Genomic DNA, 18,932 nt, shown 5'->3' on the forward strand with positions numbered 1-18,932 from the left:
AAAAGGCTCCCCATCTGCCCTTCACCCACCCAGTTCTGCAATCACTTCCAGATGGGCAGATGCTCATGAAGGGCCCCTTTGATTTCAAAAGGTCTCTCTGCAAACACAAAGGTCACTGTGGCAGCAGGATCAGGGCCTCAGAGAAAGAGCTTTGCAAGGAGAAGCACAGAAATAGATAGAAACAACCATTTAAATCCCCACTTCCAGGCAAAGAGATCGCTCTTGTCCAAGTAGCACTTTTTGTGGGACCTCACACAAGTTTTAACCCTAAATTTTCACAGCCTCCCTCAAACAAATTGTCTCCTTGAAATACTTTTCAGCACAACAGAAGTGCTGAAAGTAAGAGCAGAGGAGAAGAAAAAGTTAAGAGGTGCAAACAAGGGAGAAAAGAAATGGCTCTGCTCAGATACTAAAAGAGAAGGAGGGGCCACAAGGTAGAAACATAGAGGAAGACAGTTCCTCATGACAAAAGCTGCAAAGGAGAAGGCCCCACGCACAGTGTATTATTCAGAGGAGATTATGAAAAACGACAGAAGGACCCCCGCAGGGGCTGGAAGGAAAAGTGCCATGAGGTCAGTGGGCACAAATAACCCGTGGAAGACTTCCAGTCCAAAGGGCCATACTTGCTTCTCGGCCCAAACTTGGAATCCACTTCCCTGTTGCACTAGGGTTACTTCAGGTCCACCAGCTTGCAACTGAGCCCCAAGCACCAGAGCACAGCGTGGTCCTGTGTCTGTGCTGGAGGATAAAGGACAAAGGGAGATAAGGCTGCACTCCCTGCAGCTCTACACGTTTGTAGGAACATGCTCTCCGAGCTGGGGGTTGTAGCAGTGCCCGCTGTGTACCTGGATCCTGGGCTGCGAGAGGTAACTCAGGACTGTCCCTTCACTGTGTTGCCGAGCTAGCAAAGTTGGCTTGGAGTAAGTGGTATCATTTTTCTCCTGGTACCTCCTAGAGCAAAGGAAATCAGAAAGCAGGCTGTCTCAGAGAGCTCTTTCTGAGGCTCAGCACCTTGCCAGGAATGCTGTAGTCCTGCAGATTGTGATTTGAGCAGGGCACAACTGAACATTGAATCTGACCTGGGAACAGTAGATTTGATCCCAGTCCCGAAATGAATGGACACACAGACAAGAAATACTGGAGGGTGGGGAGGGGATTCAAAGAGCAAGTAGCTCTGTAATAGCAGGTAACAGAAAAGTAACCAGGGCGCAGAGGAGAGAACTTTGCTGAGATTTGAAAGAGACTGAAAGCTGACGAGCGAAAGGGACGGACACTGCTGGTCAGCATCCCAGCAAGAGACACTCTAGAACAGGTTAGTGGTGGGTGGAAATTACTGGCCATTAAGGGTAGCCGGAGAAAAGTAAGTACGGCTTTGGGACAGGTGTGAATGGCTAAGCCGATTCCTTACTGGTGTCAATCAGCCTCTTCTACCTTTGCTGTTTGCTAATATGGGACAGCTCTTGATACATGTAATCTCTTTTCTGAACCGCAGGAAAGGTAAAACATGCCTTACAGTTCAACGTTCCCATTGCGGGATCAGTTGCTAAGTTGCATTTAGTTTTACTGAATGTTAATGGTCTGGGCCAAGAGTTTCTGGTATGTGTGCATGCTGCAGTCTTTTTACTGGGAAGAAACTTCCATCAAAATACCTCAGCCATGTTTGAGGACAAGGTTAAGGAAAAAAAATATGCTGTTAAAAGAAAACACTCTCCACTGTGCTTTGTTGTGAAGTTCCAGCAGGGCAGTGCGTGGGAGCAGGGGATTACAATCTGACATGGGTTTGCCTTGGTGCCTTAGATGCATCCTTTGTCATCCCTGGGGAAAACCACTAATATTTGGCCAAGCTACAAATCTTCATTCCCTCTTCCTCACCTCAAAAATTCATTTACAGAAGCTCAGTACATCAGCACCTTGGAAAACCAGGAAGGGATCAATGCCCACAAAGACCTGGACTCAAAGACAGCCCTTGCTGTAAAAGCTTGGAGCCTTAGCAGCCAAGGGAAAAATAGAAGCAGAGAGCGTGAGAAGTCCTATAGCATCCCACACAAAGCTCTGTGGGTAAACTGCCTGCAAGAGCCCTGCCTTCCCTGCGTGCAAATTTATCAGGGAAACAAAAATGTTTGCAGCCACCCTGTCTTCACCACTTACCACCCACGTGCTGTTGCATGCGTGCTGTCATGCTGGATGATGCATAAATACCTGCATCATCCTCTCTCTTCATCCATTCCAGGAAAACAGCTGCCCTGTCCCTTCCTCCCCCCCCAAAAAAAATAAATCCTTTCCCCTTAGTCCAAAATCAGACTGCTGCAACTATCTCTTATGCAGTCTAGGATGCTTCCTGCCCAACCCCCTGAACACAGGAGCATTTAAGACCAAAGAGAATGAAGGCCTTTTCCCCTTGCTGTTTCACCCCAATGTGAGTAATCAGTCAATATTCTAGAGGCCATTAGCATCTGAAGTTTACTCTCCCATGGAGGAGAGAGCAATAATTACTGCTACTTTCTCATCAACTTACAGTAAGGCTCTGCGGCCAGTTTTCTTATTATGAGCATGAAACCAAAGTATTTAAAACACCACAACAACAGAAGCACCAATACATCAAAGAGTGAGGACGTTTGTTGTGAATGAGCTGCTTATTCTAAGAAACAATCTTAGTAACTTGGGGAGCTGGGCTGTGCGAGGCTGGGCAGTGGGGAAGAGCTGCTTGCTGAGAACTGCTCCGCTGCCAGCAACTCCTCTGCATCCCTCACCTTTGGAGGGGCAGGAGATACACGTCCCATCCTCTGCCACAGAGCGGCAGGGAGAAAGTGAGCCCTGCCTGTGTCGGGTGATTGGAGGGCTGCAGGGGACTTCCATGCAGGTGCAGCACCACACCTCTTCCAGATTTCAGCTGATCTTAGTCCCACACAACCCTACTGTTTCAGAAACAAGCTTTATCCCTGCCAGCGTGGTTCCCCTCAGACTGGTGAATCAACAACCACTGTGGTTCCCAAGAAGCTCTAGGTCCCCCAGATTGTCTCTGCTTCTTCAAAAATGGCTTCTCGTTTGCCATTTTAAGTTGCCTTTGCCTCCAGCATCATGCACTCTGTTGAAGAGAAATTCAGTGCAGAAGCCATGAAGCAGCTAGGAAGCCCCAGCTGTCAGGGAAGGCACACATCCAGGCAGGGCACCCTCAGAAGGTCTGTTCCATACCTAACTGCCAGGGCCATAAGAGCAACAACAAGCCTTAAATGTCCAGCCTCAGCTCTCCCCCCACGCCCCCTCTGCCCTGGCTCTACTGCTCCTTTCAAAGACCCTGGTCCCCAGCCCTTCCCTGAGCTCCACTGCAGGTAGGACCTCTTCAGCTTGACTTGTCTCCTCAGCATGACCCTGGACCTGGCTTATCATCTCACACTTACCTGGTGCTCATTGGACTGTTGGCTGAACCAGTTATCCCCACTAAGCCTACTCTGCTCACCCTGCCCAGGACCGTGCCTGCGTTGGCAAAGATGCAGCCTTGTCCCCCTCTGCTCATCTTCTCTAGTGGGGCTGCCCCCCTCTGGGTGCTCCACACAGCCAGCTCAGGGGGGGGGCTGATGGGCCTGGGCTTAAATGGAGCTGTGGGGCCAGTGGGAAGAGTGTGTGGGCTGAGGCCCGGGTGAGGCTCGTTAGGGCAATTAGTGCCCACTGGCATGCTCAGGGCCCTGACACTAAGTCTTTTCCAAGCCAGAGCTCAAACAAAGCACCGATGTCAAGCCATATTTCTGTCAAGGTGATATATTGGGCTGTGTCTAATGAACTGTACACAACACCCTTGCCATTGCTTGGTTAAGGCACAGAGGAGGTGGATGGAGCAAGCATCAAAGCTGGTGCACACACCTGTTTTGTCAATGTGAGAAGTTTAAGACTAGATTATGCTTACTTATAACAGACCAGGATTGCCCACAAACCGCAATAGGAAGATGCAAGGTCCTGACCCTGCTGAAGCTGGGAAGCAGGATGTGCTTTTGGGCAGGGGTAGCACAGGGGCTTGAGAAGGCTTCCCCATGCTCCTGGGGCAATGCATTTCTCTGGGAGCTACTCACAGCACACTCTCAGCTCTGCAGGTCCTTTCTGCAGCACTTTCAGCAGGGAAAACACTGCACAGCTAGCTCATCTCGGAAGCTGCAGAGCTGAGCAGAACCCCAGGAAGCATCCTGTCACCACAGCCTCAGGCCTTGTGCCCTGATCAGACTGCTAATCCAGCTAGCAGATCCCGAGAGCCATCCTCTCTCCCAGCCTTTGCCAGGCAGCTTGCCTGTGGTTTACCAAGGCCTTCTGTCCCCTGCGCTGGCCTCATCAGGTTTATTTCCCTTGCTGGACTGTGGAGAGCTCTGTGTGCACATACTGAGGGCCGGGCAGACTTCTCCTTCCAGCAGCTTGGCTAACTGGTTGCACAGAGAGACTTCAGGGCACTAATGCAAAGGCAAGGGGAAGGAAAACCATACTTTTGGTTGTGCCCTGAAAACTCACTCAGCAGTTGTCCAGAAGAGCCTTGGAAATCTAAGTCTTCAAAATGAAAATCAACCAAGAACAAGCTTTTGCTGCCTGTTCAGTCCCTGAGTTTCTCATCTTATTTACACCTAGTGTTAATTTCAGCTAAAGTTGATGTAACTGAGGTCAGGGACCCAAATGTTCTGTCTTGATCTCTTTAATCTTCCATCTTTCATTTTCACGCCAAACTCTACTTTTAAAGCTACATGAAAGAATCATCAGTGCTTTCTGAAGGACTCAATCAGGGCAACTACTTGGGGATCTGAACACATAAAAAACAGCTTTTTCCTATTGTTCACAGCACCACAGTACTAATAGAGCTCTGGGAGAGTTAATCAGATTTTTTTTTTTTTACTCTCCCAGTCCCCCAACTTGTTGACTAAATCCCAGCTATTACCAGGAATATTACTACAGAGGACCTGTGGCTTGATCTGAAGCTCTGGGAAAGGATTTGTTTTGTGCTGTTCAGTAGAGATCTCACTGTTACAGAAGGGAATCAGGCTTTAAGTCATTTTTCATTAATTAAAAACTATTCGGCATCCCTTTTGAGTGTTCCCTGCTGCCCCTCCTGAATGCCCTCCTTTTCTTGGCAATTACATAAAACAAGCTTCTGAATGGTGTATAAAAACAGCTTTACTGTCTTAAAACAATGCCCAGCATCTTCTATCTCTGACCTGTTTACCACCCTATTCTCTGTCCCAGGCAATTAAAAGGTTGAGGAGTACAGCAGCCTGGGTATAATTAAACAAACAGACCCTAGTTGCAGTGCACTGGGAGGTTAACCGAGTGCTCAACCTCTAAGGCCGATGCAGACTCTCCTCCAGAGATGCCAATGTCCTGATTAGATGCACATTAATTGAGATACCATGCTCATTTATGCAGAGGCTGGATGCAGCTGCAGGGAGGATAAGAAAGGCAGAAGAAGAGGGGAGGAGAGTAGCTGGAGTGTTCTTGGTGTGTGCAGGCGGGGTTCTGCCCCTTTTCTCCTGGGTAAATTCGTAGGAAGAGACTCAAGAGCATAAGCCTGCTCCTGCCGTGGTCCATGTGACCTGGTTCACAGCTAGCGTGGAATATGGAAATGCCACAAAAATAACACCCTTGAAGCCACACCACAAGCAACACAGATGAGGATCCCTCACAGGGGACCTGAGGCCCTAAGAGAGAAATCCTGAACCATGGGAGCCAGTGGGGACCATCGACTAACAGTAGTCAAGGTCTGGGCTGCCATTCTTTAAGGAAGGGCATGAGCGCTGGAAGGATCATGTGGAAAAGTCTGGTCTGTCTGAAGAAGAGACTTCAGAGTTCACACTGATGGTGTAGATTTAGGAGCTACTAGGAAATGCTTGGAAAATATTCCTTGTGGCCAGCACTGTCCTACAGCTCCTTGCATAAGTAATAGCTGCTTTTGTGAAGCAGGTTCATGACTAAGCACTGGCTGTGGGCACCTTCTGCAAAAGATGCCTCTTGGTGTGGGCCAAAATATATCACACTAGAATTGGAGAGTAGGATTTAGTAGTTTTTTCGGGTCAGCCCTTCTTTTACGCTGAAGATTTGGGCAGGCTTCCCTTTTGGTCCAGCTTCTGTCCTCTGCTGGGGGCAGAAGAGAAGTTGTACCTGAAGAGTCAAATTCACACCCCTTTTATGTTTAACTGGTCTAAATAGCAGAGCAGGCTGGGTGCCCCTTCCTTTCTCCTGCTCCGGCCTTTTTCTGTCCCACTCACACAACTCTGCTCCTTCCCTTAACATCTGGATCCAACTATCAAACAACAGGCTTTCTGTAACACATTCCTCGCCTCCCTCACTGCTTCATGCCTCATAGGGTTTGTCTTGTTCACAGAGGGAATAAACACAAAGAGGGGGAGGAGGGTCAGAGAGAGAGACAAAGACAGGGCAGGACAAAGGCATTGGTAGGTGAAAAACTTTTTTCTTTTCCTTTCCTGAACCCAGCTCTTGGCCTGTTTGACATAGGCTCCTAAATGCCACACAAATACAGGAATCCTGTTCAAACCCACTGCAAAGGTCTTCTGAAACTGTCCCATGAAAGCTGCCCTGCAGTAACCACAGTGAGCAGAAGGGAAAACCTTCCTGCCGTTTCCAGGGATGTGGGAGGATGTGCAACCCTCTGCACTGCTGACAGGCTGTTCTTTTGTTGGCAGGTATCTCACATAGCCAAGCCCCAAGTACCCTAACGCTACAGCTGTACGAGTGGCATGTCTCGTAAGCTTTTAATATCCCTGGACATACAGTAAGCTCCAGTGTCATGTTGTGTTTTGGGAAAGAATAGATTCAGGAGGTTGGTTTTGTCTGCGTGAGACCTCTGAGTGAGTGCAGCCACCCCTGCCAAACTGAGTGCTGATGGCTGAAGATCTTAATAGAAATGAAAGTCCATCAGCTCAGGCCCTTAGTGGGTTTAGAGATAAAACTGGGTAAGGTCTGGGGGCAGTGGACCACTTGGCCCGCTGTCCTACCCCCCGACAGAGCCCCGAATCACATGTTTCTGGGAAAGCAACCAAATATCCTGCTGTGAACATCTGAAATAACAGCCCTCAGGGACATCTACTGACCCGTTTCAATCAGAGATTAGCTTTCGCCCTGAAGCATGGGGATTTAGATCCCTTCTAGCTGATGTCTTACGCTTATGTGATCAGAGCTGGGCAGGAAATACAAAGCCAGGTCCTCTGTGGCTGTTAACTGGAAGAGTGGCTTTTCAGAGCACTGCTGCTCTCCTCCTGCTGTGGTCTCGGCCAGGGTGTCGAGGGACAGGCCTTGCACTGGAATTTCATGTCCTGCAAGACCTCAGCTCAAAACACAGAGTGAGGGGGCATGGCCTTGCCATGAACAGGGCATAGGTGCCTGCTTCCTTTGCACAGTTATGGTCATGGGGACATGCCTAAGAAGGAAATGCTGAGGAGGGAGATGCTACCATGCCTGGGATTGCCATCTCTGAGCTCTCCTTAAGATATTTGAGTATTTTCCTGGAAAAAGGAAAGTGGAGAAGGAAATGCTACTGCTCCCTCAACACCCAGTTGCTTCATGCTTAGGGCACTTGCTTGGACAGGGAAAACCCAGTTTGGAGGCTATGTCACCCAACTGGACACTGATCCCAGAGTCTTGCGTCCTGGGAGAGTACAGTCCTGGCCCCCTGCCATGCTGGGAGAGCATGCTCAGCTTCCCTATGATGGTGTGGTATTTAGTGTACAGGAAAGAAAGGAATAAAAGTGGTGTCGCACTACCTGGACTCCCAGTGGGTATTCTGAAGAATCCAGTTAGATGATCTCCACTACATTCCCACTGGTGCTGACTTGGAAGAGGTTTATTTAAATCAGCACAGTTTATGCTGGAATTATCCCAGTGGAAATTGGGGGGGGGGGACACACGACAGGTGGTGAGTTCTTGCTTCATCTATCTAATTGGGAGGGTGACCAAAGTCTAGATAAAGCAACATCAGCGTTGAATTAAGCAATACCCTTTAACACAAAAAGGATGTGAATCTCCTATGCAAGACAAGCCTAGTAAAAGAGAGATTATAAATCTAAGTGAAGCCCTCACATTCTAAAGGGATATAAATCTAATTTAAGTGATATAAATCTAACTGAAGAAATACACTGTAAATCCAGCCAAAATGATATCCATCTAAGGAAAGCAATGCAAATACACTAGAAACACCATAAATAAAATCAAAGCAATACATAAGATGTAATGGAAGCAATCTGAAACCTAAATCAAGTGAAATAAATATAACAGAATGATATAAAACTAATTAAAGTGATTTATAAAATGGACATTTCAAAAAGAATCATGGCCCACAGAAGATGAGAATAGCTGAAGAGAGGGACCAGGATAGGTTTACGAGCAATAAAAACAGCTGCAGCTACAAAAGAATAAAACAAGGTTAATTAGGTGCTGCGTTTCAGGGCAATCTCCAGTTGCAGAAGGGGTCAGGAAAGCTGCTGCTCTTTGAGTACGACGCTGAATCACAGTCGCTTCTGACCCACGTTACGTGAATGGCAAGAAAGCAAAATGGGGACGTTTGCATGGGGTAAATGTAACGTAGTGAAGATAATGACAGCGCTGCTCAGGGGAACCCCAGAGTCTTGCAGTCCAAGGTCCTGGAGCTTTGGGGGATACTCAGTTAAGCAGGAGTTTGTGGGAATGAGCATAATCCCCTGCACGGCTGAACGCACTCATCCGACTCCGTTGGACCTGACACAGGAATGCGATCTGGGAGAGTCAGACCCACGTTGAGGGTCAACTCTCAAAGCATTTAAGGGAGATCGGAATCAACGTAAGCCCGAAGCAAAAGGTTAGGCACATTTTAGCCATGCTTTGCAGGGTGCGGTGATGCTGGGTGCACAGTGCCAGCAGCGCTGGGGCCAACACTCCGGAGCCATTAGTGTAGCGGGAAGGACGAGCTGTTGGGTGATTAGTGGCTTCCCCCTCTCCCCTAACCTCCAGACGGGTCCTGCTCCCCTACAGACAAGGGGACAAGAACAGAGGCAGCCAGCACAGTCCTGTCTGAAATTTCTTCCCCAGGGAGGCTCATTCCATTTCAAACTTTCCTGTATACAGTGAAGCAACAAAAGGAAAATGAAGTATTTGGGGATTTTTTCCACTTCAGCTATGAGCAATGAACCCCTCCTTCTCCCTTTGCTTCCCATGTTTAAAGGCAGAACTGTCCCAAATCTTCTGTGTTTGCAGAGGGAGACAGTGTTTAATATTTTTCTCTTAAACTGGAAAAATCTCGTTGGTAGTTTCCATTTTCATCCACTTGCAAATAGAACAAATGCCTAAGGATCTTTTGGTTTTCACTTAAGTGATTTAATAATTGATCTAATATGACCACAATACAAATAATTAATAAGGCTGTTGCTTGTCTTTGGGAAAAAATCAATTTCAGAAAATAGTCTGATCTGCTCAAAATTCTGTCTTCCTTTAGCTAAAAGAAAGCCCTTTCTTTTCATTCTGAATAATAAAATGTCCTCAGCTCAGCTTTACAATTGAGCTTTTCCCTTCCAATCCTATCCCAAAGCAAAGTACCATATGTTTTATACTTATGATTTCAAAATTCTCTCGTGCTTGAAAGTCATTTGGCATTTGAGCATCTGCAATGGTTTGAATTTCATTTTTCCAGAGTAAAGGAAAAATCTATTTTGTGGAAACTTACTGAAAAGCAGCAACCCCCTCCCCCAAAACTCCCAACCCCAACAATCTAGGTTAGAAATCAGCCTGGAGGGAAATGCAAATATTTTTCTTGCAGATTTAGCTGGAAATGTTTCCTATGCTTTCCTGGAACAGTAATGCAAAATTAGGCAGTCTGTTGGACTGACGGCCCCACTGAATCAAACAGCTTTAAAAAAAAAAGCCCTGAGTTAACCAAAATGTCTATTCACTTCATCTACGGACAGATGCATTGCATTTTGTGTCACCTAATCTTATGTGATCTTAAAGCTCATTGGAAATAGTCTTGTAAGCTATCATGTTATGTTCTTCTCATCAAAGCCGTGGGGGGGTCTAACCATGGGGACTGGCTTGCGACTGGGTTAAACAGCTGGGGATGACCGAACAAGCCATCCTTACCAGAGCTGTCTGTACCACACCTCTGTTTTAAGGTGCCTCCAGCAAAACCTCACAGAGCTCGTTAGAGGAGGTAGGCAGACATTCAGCATCACCGAAATTCAAGCCTGACTTAGCCCAAGCTGGAAGGAATGAGATGTGACACTTAGAATTAACGAATGAGCTAGAAATTAGAAAATAGGTCTGGTGACTAACAGCTAGAAGTTACACACCAAATCCAGAATGAACTCCTGAGAGCCCTGGTTCCCACAGCGGCACATCAACGCCTCCTGCTTTCCTTTGGCTGTCGGTAACCCTTCCAATTATTTGAAAACAGCAATAAACCTCAGCTACAGTCTATCATAAGGGAGTAAATCATACAGGTCACTAGAGTTATCCTTCTGTGCTAGATTTGTATAATTTTACACTGAGAAGGATTTTGCCTCTGCAACTAGTCCTACCCTGAAATCAGATGTGAGGGACAGTGCTAACCCCTGTGAGCACAGGGGCCAGGACCTGGCTCTGGGGATTTCACATAGTGCAAATGCAAGCTGGATCCAGCCCTGGGACTTAGTGGAGATTCACAACCAGGCTGTTTCTCATCCTGTTCTTTTGCTGAGGTGGTTGCAATCAGTATTGAATACAGATGCTGAAATAATCGTGGTGATACAATCAACAAACAAAAGCCCCAAAGCCACAAACACTCACTCTGTACTGTCACTAAAACTTTTCCTGTGGCTACAGAAGGATGAGTGCTGTCCAGACCAGCCTGAAACACGGTGAAGGCACCTCAGTGCATCGTGCACCATGTGTGCAGACACGAAAAAGCCTATGATAACCTAGCATGCTTTGAAAAATGATGGGGACTGATTTAGGATAGGGAACATCACTCGTTATAGCAGGGTAGAAGATGGGGTTGCAATGACATTTGAAGAAGGACAAACAAGATTTTACTCATGGTTGAGTACTTCTGAGGTTGAGGCTCTGTCTTTCTGCTGCCTGTTGACAGCACCTGACCAGTGAGATCCTGGCACTTACCTGAGAAGCCCGGGTCTTGCTGCAATAAATGTAGTAAGTGACGAAATTATTATCCAATCTGGGGAGATAGACTTAACGAGATAACGTTAAAGCAGAGAAACTTGGTAGTCTGTCAAGAAACTAACCCAAAACTCGAAAGCCAGGCTTGATGAATCTAGAGTGGACTAGTTACAAGGTCCAAGCCAGGAGTCTATTCCTGTGAAGGACCTGGGGTGGTGGCTGGCTCAGGGAGCCAGAGTAGCACAGCTTATACAGGCACCTCTTGAACTCGGAGGTGAGGCATGTAGTCCAGAAAGGGAACAGAGGACCTTGGCCACACAAGGAGTCTGGCCGTGATATCTGTCACCTTTAAAAGGGTGGGGATCTCCTTTGGGTGACGACATCTGCCTGCACAGCCTGTGCTGCTCGTGGTGAAAAGGCTCTGCAGCCACCCTGCTTCCAGCCCAGCATGGCAAAGGATAGGGCTGCCATGCCTCCCTCCTGGAGCCACACTGGTCACCTCTGAGTCTGGGGACAACAGGGCAGTTAAGCATAAGTTAGAGCAATGCAGAGGCTGCTCTACATTACACAGGGGCGAGGGGGGGCTCCATGTCCGCCTGGGAAGGCAGATGAAGATGAACATTACCTTTCCTTCCTCCCCAGGGAAGGCTGCAAGCTCCTGTGCAGCAGGGCTGTGGTGACGGGCCTGCCGGTGCCCAGGAGGGGTGTCACCTCCCCCCAACTTTCTGAAGTGAAGCCAGTGGCAGTCACCCCATGCTGTGGGCTTCAGGGGAGGAGTAGAGCTGGTTCAAGTCCAGGTCGTGGTGCTAGCTTCACCAATTGATCACAGCTCTTGACTGACGCTTGTTGTAAATCTTTGCTAGGTGCTGCCAACAAGTCATCAAACTAGAGATGATGGAAAGAAATCCCCCCTGTGCCAGTTCCTGCAGTCCCTTCTGCAGCTCTCAAACCCCGCTGCTGCTTTGGCTCCTGGAAACAGTCCACCCTCCCTCGTCTCTATCTTCCTAGCTCAAGGTCCTCCTGCCTGATGTCCCTGCAGGCAGTGAGATGGAGGCAGGCCAAGGGACAATCTGTTCCTCATTGAGGTCATCCTGCAGCTTGCAGCTTGCTGCTGATGTGGCATTTAGGGGATGGAACAAAAAAAAAAAAAAAAAAAAAAATCTCTTCCTCGCCTGGCCTCCATTCCAGCACTGCTGGGGGACTGATAAAGCGTGAGAAGCACAAGGCCAGGAAAGGAAACCTAACTCTTCCAGGTAACCCTTTACACCCCCCACCATCCTGCTCCCAGACTGGTAGCTAAAAGCCATGGCACCTCACCAGCTGGGCACAGTACCAGGACTTTAGAGGAATATTTTCCATCTCCCTAGGAGGTCTTTCTAAGGTCCTTTTCTGGTTTTCTCTCTCCTGTAGTTATTTCAGAGAAGGGACTTCCCCCACCCCAGCTCTGAGAGGCCCCCCCATGCTGGGAAGCTCTCCTTCCCTACAGCCCAGCCAAACTGCTGTGTCATTTTAATGACCCAGCTCTAAGTGCAGCTGCCGAGCCCAGACAGTTTCTCGGATTCTGGTGAAAAATCACAGCTGCCTGAGAGTTTCCTGTTGCTTTGCCTCCCCCCATTCGTCCTCCCATTAAGGAGGTGGGGAAAGCAGGAATGCAAAAGCCGAGAAACCTTCAGAGCTGGGAAATTTTTTCTTCCCTCCAGTGCATCAAAGGCAAGATGCTTCTGCCTTCCCTTTCTGTGGCATGTGGGAGAAATCAACAGCATCTTTTGAGAAGCTACCTGTTCCCAAATCCCAGAGCTCCCAACCCTCCCTCATGAAAGAACTGGGCTCTGAATTTCAAATACCCCAAAGTCCAAAGAGGTTTGGCTCAAGCTGTTACTCTGGAGTTCGTGATGTGTCTTTCAGTCATGCTACGGATGAAAACCAGAGCCCAGCCTATTAGACAGTACTTCACGGAAGCAGAGAAGCGTGAAAGAAAACAGAAAGGGGGCACGAGACCTGGAGTAAGGCAGAGCTACCGCTGGGAAGACTGGGAAGTCTCCTTTGTTTGCCCAGCGCACTGTGACATGAAGCTCAGAGCTTGGCTAAGGACAAAACAAGATGGTCCTGCTTGCAGCTGCCCTGCCAACCACTTCCAGGCTGGGCAGCCTGCGAGTCACCGAGCACGCCAGGCCTGAGAGAATACATCACGCTGTTCGTGGGGCACTGCTGCAAGGAAGTCTGCAGCCCAGAATTAATTGAGCGGCTCTTAGCGCTGCAGGAGAAATCACATTATATTCCCTGCACAGCTCTTGGGGCAGGATTGCAAGAGAACAAGAATCCCCGACTGGGATGGAGCCACAAAAGGGTCAGGGCACTCTTGTCTGTATTAGTCAGAAAAGAGATACCTTTTGCTTGAGATAAGAGGCACTAACCACAGCAGGAGGGAGACAGAGCCTGACAATTTGTGCTCTGCCTGTTCAGAGCTGAGGAAGGAGAGCAGAAACTCACGAAGCACATGCTGTACCCTGCCGGGGTGCACAGAGGGGCCCCGCTCCCTGCAAGCATGTTCAGAAAACACTTTTGCAACAGGGGGCTGGATTAGCGGGGAAAGCTGCGCTCGCAGTGATGCCAAGCAGGTTTGTGGCACCATTGGCAGCAAAGCCCGGGCTGTGGAAAAGAAACCTCCCCTTCCTTCTCAGTGACACTGCCGCTAGCTGCCCCAGGGACCAGCTGGAAGGTCTGCCCCAGCCAGCCAGTGCTGGTTCCCTGGTCCTGACCAAAAGCTGCTCCTGCAGGAAGAGGCCAGGCCAGCGGTAGCAGGAGATGAGGAATGATCCCTGTTCCCCAGCTCCAGGAAACCATCCCACTGGTTTATGATTCACGGTTACGGGAGTGTGGAGGCTGGTACGTGCATGTAGCCTCTTGCGTGCTAATCACAGCTGAGGATGGAGATGGGGGAGGTGGGAAGTGTAGGGGGATGAACTCCCAGTCCCTGGTATGAAGAGATCCAGACAGCCCGTTGAGGCAGCACGGGGTCAGCAGGGTGAGACCAGACAGGCTTTGATTCCCCCAGCAACTGGCTTTCAGCTGGTGCCTTCCCACCACCCAGCTCAGCCCCTGGTATAGGAACCACACGTACAAAGGGAGCTAGCTTATCCCTTTGCCTCTCTTTCTCACCGTAACCTTAGCTGAAGCCCTTCCCCACAATCACGTGGCAAATATGGCTCCGTTTCAAGGGACAAAGTGCAGGAGTTTCTCATTAACAGGGAATGAAAACTGCCTGCTGTGATCCAGCTGCAGTAACTCCGTTGGAGAAGGGAGAAAAAGCGCTGTGGGGGAAGGAGGAGGTAAAAAAGGAAATCAAACAAGCACAACTGCCTCACAAAGCCTGAGCTGAGAGCTCTGAGCCTTCTGGTGTTGCTCCTGCACGCCTTTCCCCATGCATCCTGCCGAACCCCCGCTGACCCCAGCATGTCACTCTGCAGAGGACCTTGTTCTGCTCCCTGACCCTCTTGGGGGATCACAGCTGCAATGACCTTGACTTCAGTGTAACGCCCAGCAAAACTGTTCTGGACACACAACATCCGCCTGGGGCTCCCGTCTTGCCCAGACACCTGCAGCCCATCCCAGGATGTGGGGAGCGGGGGGCAGGAAGAGCACTGCCTTCCCAGGGTATTTAGGAGCATCGAACTGAACGGAGAGGAGGAGCAGGAGAAATGGAAGTGGTTGCTGTGGTGTTTACATCTCCCCTTGTTCTCCCCCTAAAAAGAAGAAACTGAGATTATATTGCCCTGAGGCAGCTCCCAAAGAAGCTACCCAGCATTCAAAGGAAAAGGCCTCTTCTTTCCCCACCTACAGACTTGGCTGCAAAACCAGCCTCTCACTCTACAAGAGGAAAAATCCCCATATTGTTAGTGAGAGCCCACTACTGCCAAACAGATGGACCCACGTGGGCCAGGGCTGGGAGTAGGAGTGAGACAGGGAGGGAATAAAGTGGCCTTTTATCTGGTGCCGGGGTTGCTTGGGCTGGGGGTGATGCATAGCTAGCATAACTGGAAAGGTCAAGTTTCATAACAGCCTGAAGAGGGGGTTCTTCCTTCTGAGGGAACTAGGGGAGGAATAAGGAGGAGCGTCTGATGAGCAAACAGCCAGATAGTTGGCATTGAGATGGGGGCAGCGGGGCAGTGGCAGCAGGGTAGCACTGAGGGGTATTCAGTTCAGCCTCACACCAGCGGGGTCGTTGACTTGCACATGGCTTTTTCATACTGCAGGGGAAAAGAGGTGTTATGGTAGGACACGCTATGTGCATCACATAACCTGGCGAGAGGATGGGGGAGCGACCCAGCCAACCTCCTTCAGCAGTAGCAGATTCCCAAGCCATGGAGATGAAGGAGCAGACAGGAGCAGAGGTGGGGAACTGGGTGGCTGTGGGAGAGATGGGGCGACGGCACGGGGCAGAAGAGAAAACGCTGAGTTTGGATTAAGCGGGAGCACTGTTTTCCTTCCGCTGCATTGGCTCAGCACCAGAGAAATCCAGTCCCAGGGGAACTGCGTGTGTTTGTGATTGTTTATGGTGAAGCGAAACAAGCTGCTTTCCCTTTCACCCCCAACACACTCACTCGCTGGCACTTTACGGAGCAAAGTAATCTAAACTGAGCAAGGACCTGCCAGCATCTGCTGCAGCTTCCCCAATCCTCCCCTCCCCAAGGGAAGTTACAGACAGTAGAATCATCCTTGCGTTGTCCTCCCAGCAAACGCCTCTGCTTTTCCCCAGAAAGATGTGGTGGTGTTGGCCAGGGTGGTATACTGTTCCCTTCCCACCTCCTGGTAGAACCTCTTGTTGAGGGTGAAGGGTAGGTTGCAAGAGACAAAGCCCTGATCCTATTGCCATGGAGATGTTAATTCAAGCTGAGTTCAAAGGAAATTGTTCCAGCTAAAGCTAACAAGCCTGGAAGGAAAGCCCTGCTGTCAGTTGAAAGAGGCCAGCTTCTCATAAAAGGGGAAAGGAGGTGGGATCAGAAAGAGGGGGCCCCGTTCGAAACACAAGCTCCAAATAGACACAGTCCTATTCCCTGCCTTTGAGCAAAGCCTCCCCCCACCACCAAAGCCACCAGCTGTGAAGCAAGACAGCAGAAGATGCCATGCAGTCTTCCCGTGCCTGGACCCTTACAGAACAGCAGCAGGGAGGCCGGGGACGGAGCGGGTAGGAGAGCAGCCTCTCCCACCCAGGGCAGACGTGGCAGGCATGCACTCAGGCTATCGCAGCTCTGCAGCTGGGCTCTCCCTGGTCAGGTCACGCTGCTGTGGTATACGCTGATGACGATAACAAGGGCAGGTCCCAAGCAAGGCTGGCTGCCTCCTGCCACGCACCAGCAAACACTGGAGGCGGGGGGGAAGAGGGAACCCTTGACGCCGGTGGCAGAGCTCTTGCCTTGCTGCCACGCAAGCATGAAATGCACCATGTGATAACCAACACCTTCCTCGTGAGGCTGCAAGGGACCGCTCAAGGGCAGGACAGCTCTTGCTTAGCTGGTCACTTAAGTCATTCAGGTTTTCATATAGCCAATGCAGTTTCAGGTTTTAGTGGAAGTATTACATTTGATGTAATGATTAATCCTGGCAGGTGAGACTTGTCAGCTGCTATGAAACCTTGTGTTCGTGCCTGGTGTTTAGGGAACGTTTTGTCTCTTGAGACCTGGGGGTGAATATTCACAGCCCCTCTGAGGATGGGTGGCACTGACCTGGTCATTATCTGGCGTACCGGCCCATATAGAGCATCTGGAGAGAAGGCAGGTGTGCTCTCCCACACAAAAATATCCTTGAACTGACACTGAGGAGGTGACTCGTGGGGGTGCGAGAAAGGCAGAGGCCACAGTCCGGGGTGGACAGGAGAGAGTGCAGAACTGCAAGGTCAACAAACAGCTTTGAAAGAGGATGAAGCAACCAGCTGCCAACCCCCTCCCCTGCCCCGCAGGAGCACTTTGAACATCTCCTACCCTGAGTCAGAGCAGGAGTGGGCCTGCTTAGTGCCAGAGTTAGAGGAGAATTATGAGCAGCCCAGCTTAGTATTAGAGGCATTAACTGTGGTTTTAAAAAAAAGAAAGAACAAAAACCTCAAACTCAGAACAGACTCTTCCCATTGAGCTAGAGTATCTTCCCATCTGCTCCTCCGGTGCCAAGAGGAGAAGCAGGCACAGGAGTCGAACTGCTCCCTGCAAGCCAGAGCAGCGAGAGGAAGAGAGGAGGCTTTTGTCTGTACCAGCAGCCCTGCAGAAACTCCTGGCTGGCCCAGGCAGGCCCTGAGGGAGTCCTCTGCAGTCCCCAGCCACTGCTGGGCCCTGAGGTGCCTGCAGGGCTTGCAGGAAACTGCTGGCAGCACAGTTCCCCTCCCATCCCCGCATCTCCCTTTCCCTCCTTCCTATCTCCATTGCCTTCCTTGCTGCTTCTCTGCAGCCCCTTCCTTCTCTCACAAGCTCACCCTGCTGCTGGGCTCAGAACTACTGCCAGGAAAGTGGCAGGGAGCAGTAAGAAAGCGCTGACAGCCAGTTAGTACTGTGGGTTTCACATCCCGCTGGTTTAGCAAGACTTGGGCCCTCTCCCACCTCTTCCTTTTCTTTCATCTTCCCCTGCTTCCAGGCTGTAGCTCAAGGCTGCAGCTGCTGCAAAAACAGGATAAATTTGCTAATGGACAGCAGAGAGACTTCCCACAAATCAGAGCAAGAAATGTTTTCTCTCTCTTTTTCTTAACTTCTTCTCTCCTCCTCTCATCATCCCCTTTTTCCTGCCGCTTCTCCCTCTCTCCGACACCTTTCCTTGCCAGCTGGCTCCTCTCCTCCTGTGTCACTGCTGAGAGCACGAGGGGCTCCCTCCTGCAGCAACACTGACTTTTGGCCTGCTCAGCAACGTGCCTGAGCAAGAGGAGAGAAAGTAAGGAAAAGGGGAAGGACAGACTCGGGTTACTGTGAGCTGTTCGGGCAGAGAGAGCGTGCCATGAAGCAGAGGAGGAGACCTGAATATGCTAGGGTCAGAAACAACAGCAGTGATACTTGGCATCTCTCTAGCTTCGTTTGTCTTTGCACCATAATCTCAGAGACGGGGTCACGGCATGCCCATGGCCGCACAGCCCAGTGGCGGGGAGCCAAGAGGAGGACCCAGAAACCGGACCCTGGGCTGAGCTGCCTCTTTGCTGTGCAGTTAGGAAACCTCCATCGCTGCCTCCGGTGAGCCCGACCGCCCCCACCCTGCCTGCTCACCCTGCCACGGACACGGCGGCCAGGGCACCGCTGGAGAAACGGGCTGTGCAGCGAGCTCCCCAGTGACTCAGCTGGGAACCTGCGCAATTAAACCGCAGGGTAAAGCACCTCCATGGCCACTGTTCCCAGCACAGGCTACTGTTCCCACACATAAGCTGATCAGCAGCAGTACTTCTCAGAAGCCCTGTCTCCTCATCCAGGAATGGGAAAGAGTAGTATTAGGAGAAACCGTATCACACACTCCCTTCCTCGAAATAGCTCAAGCTTCATCTTGAAGCAAGCTAGAGAGGTTTTTCCCCCAGGCTCCACCTACAAGTTGAATTATTTTAGAAAAGAAAAAAAACTAGTTAGAAAAACAACTAGTTCCTCCTAGGTGGCCACAATTAATTTCATTTTCCATTTATATGTAGCCTTAACACTTCTCTCCAGCAAAATTTGCTCTGACATCCTGCTGAGGAGTCAGGCAGCATTTCTGTAGTCATTTACAACCATCTCTCCCAACCCCATCCCCTTTTTAATTGCAAGTATTGAATTAGGTGCTCTGGTCCTGTGATAATGCTGAAATGTGTTAAAAACTGTGATGAAGGATCCACC

At 49.8% G+C, this 18,932-nt stretch overlaps 1 long non-coding RNA gene across 1 annotated transcript; it reads right to left on the reverse strand.

The window, feature by feature from the left end:
* Positions 1-8,288: 8,288 nt before the first annotated feature.
* LOC140661763 (uncharacterized) lies at positions 8,289-12,518 on the reverse strand. Its single transcript, XR_012045869.1, has 3 exons — positions 11,729-12,518; positions 11,104-11,610; positions 8,289-9,071 (listed from the first exon to the last, which is right to left on the reverse strand). It is a non-coding gene; the product is annotated as an uncharacterized lncRNA (long non-coding RNA).
* Between the last annotated feature and the right edge of the window lie 6,414 nt (positions 12,519-18,932).

Source organism: Ciconia boyciana, chromosome 20, assembly GCF_034638445.1.
Source record: "Ciconia boyciana chromosome 20, ASM3463844v1, whole genome shotgun sequence".
Taxonomy (NCBI): Eukaryota; Metazoa; Chordata; class Aves; order Ciconiiformes; family Ciconiidae; genus Ciconia; species Ciconia boyciana.